Consider the following 2,491-nt stretch of genomic DNA (forward strand, 5'->3'; position numbering starts at 1 on the left):
CACACACACACACACACACACACACACACCAATAGACCTCTGAAGCCTTCAAAGAACAGCTGGATTTATACTGAAAGTACATAAAGATGTCTGTTGGATTTTGGAGGTAAATGGTTGAATTGTACTTTATTTAGGGGGGTTAACAGAAAAAAGGGGGCTAAATACAAATACAGCTACACTTTGCAGATTTTATTTGACAAAACAAAAATAGAGACCATGCACTGTTTTCCATCTACTTCACAGTAATGCACTACTTTGTGTCAGTCTGTTACATAAAATCCCAATGAATTACTCTAATTGTGTAAATGCAGGAAGGAAAGCAAGAGAAACAATGAATGAATGCTGGGGAGCTGTTAATATAAATGAATAGTTTATTTCTAAAGTAATAAATCAGTACTTATTCTTAAAAGTATCATTTTTATAAGTTACTGTCCACACACCTTGCAAAAAAAAAAAACTAAAAGAAACTGACTGCGATGTGTGTGGAATTCAATTACAGACCTGCTGTCAACGCACTTTATGTAACCCAGGGAGATTTGGGGAGGTGGCAGCCAGGTGGCGACCCTGTGGGCAGCGACACACACAAATCACAGCACCATGTCCATTGGCCAGGAGCCAGGATCCTGCTACCACAGATCCCACCAACAGTCCAAGAGCAGTTCATGGTCACTCGCCTCAGACCCTCTCTCCACCCTGTCCTCCTCTCTGTCTAGCTGCGCACTTAGGTCAGCAGAAAGGGATTGCCATACACATTGTTTGCCACTTTTTCTATAATTCATGTTCTGCTCCTGAAATAGAGTACTTGAACAGCACACAGTGTTTCATCCTTGCTAGCAGGAAATAGAACCGTGTGTGTGCGGTGAAAGGTAGTATAAGTTCAGAAATGACAGACCCAGACTGACATGAAGGCTGTTTGCTGCAGTAATTTCTCCATATCGGATGGATGAATAAAGTGATTGTGTTTTAATTTATACAGCCGCTCAACCTATAAAGATAAGAACCAACATTTCCTTCTAGCAGGTTATAAAGCGCTCATGCAATGACGTGCACAAGTCCAGACTTCCTCCATGTGACCGGGACCCAGTCGCCTCAGGGTTTCTCTGTGAAATTGAACAAGACATGCAAATTATGTGATACTCAGCACCCAAAATATGGCTTCAGTTTTGACCATGAAACCATAAAAAAAATAATAATAAAAGCCGGTGTACTTGTCCTGCTAATGTAGCTTGTTTCCTGAAAAACATCAGCATGTTGTGTGCCAGGGCCGTGCAGAGACCACTAAAGGAGCAGGTGCTCAAAAAAAAAAAAAAAAAGGGCACATCCAACAGCATTTTATGACAGAATATTAACAAAACCTCTCAGCTTTCAAAGTTTAATAAACAATGATAAATTACAAAATTGTGAGATATACAATCAAAGCTAAGGATAATCTCTACATAGAACATACAACTATGCATATGTAAGATATTGTATTAGTAATTTCTTTCTGCAGGTCTATTTTGTTATAGGAAAGTATTGCAATATTCTAACCCGCAATTTAGCAGGATATGTAAATCAGAGCTGGACCACCAGACATATTTTGTCTTTACATAATTACACTATTAAAAATATAAACAAGGGCACAATGCAACCTTTTAGTGGACTGTAATCTATAAAAGAGCTGCCTGTTTGCTACACTTGCAGTGGAGATGAAGATGGTCCATTCAGGAAAGCAGAGTTGCATCAAACTTTAACATGAAACTGCAGAAAAAAACAAAAGCAAATATTTAATTGTTAATGTCACCATGAGAAAAGCCTACTGAGTTTTGCTTAAGAAACTTTTTTAATCATTTAAATCACATTCGTCTCATGAAGTGAATTTTTTTTTTGCAAAACAAACTTATTTGTGCATGTCAGAAATCTAAGTTTTTGTTTGTGACTCAAAGTTTTGCTTGTGATTCTCACATGAGTCGTGGGCAGGGCCAAAAATCACAATAAAAGATTTCTGATGTGTGCAAATAAAAGTTTATGTTTGGCAAATAACTTTTTATGTTCACAAGACAAAAATTTGTTATTTAATTAAAACGTTTTTAAACAAAACGATTAGTTTTTTAAAAAAGAAATCATTACAATTCCAAAAGTTTTGATTACAATTTCATTTTACTTAACTGAGGTTAGTTTTTTTCCCCCCATTGAATAATTGGGAAAAAAAATTTAACTTCATACTCTGCGAACCAGACCCTAAACTTACTTAAAGTCTGGGTTGAGTTTTTTTTCCCCTTAATTAATGACACACTTCTATTACATTCAATATATCTATCATAGTAATTCAGGGTGAGTTATTTTTAATTCTAAATGAATATCCTTGTTGGACTTTTATTTAAGTGTTATTTTCCTTCAAGATACATTTACCTAACGCTAGAATAAATGAAATGTACATTATGTAGCAAAGGAAATTAAAAGATCAGACATGCATCCATTATGGAGATGATCGGTTTTGGACGGGCGATTT

This window comes from Poecilia reticulata, linkage group LG6 (assembly GCF_000633615.1).
Source record: "Poecilia reticulata strain Guanapo linkage group LG6, Guppy_female_1.0+MT, whole genome shotgun sequence".
Taxonomy (NCBI): Eukaryota; Metazoa; Chordata; class Actinopteri; order Cyprinodontiformes; family Poeciliidae; genus Poecilia; species Poecilia reticulata.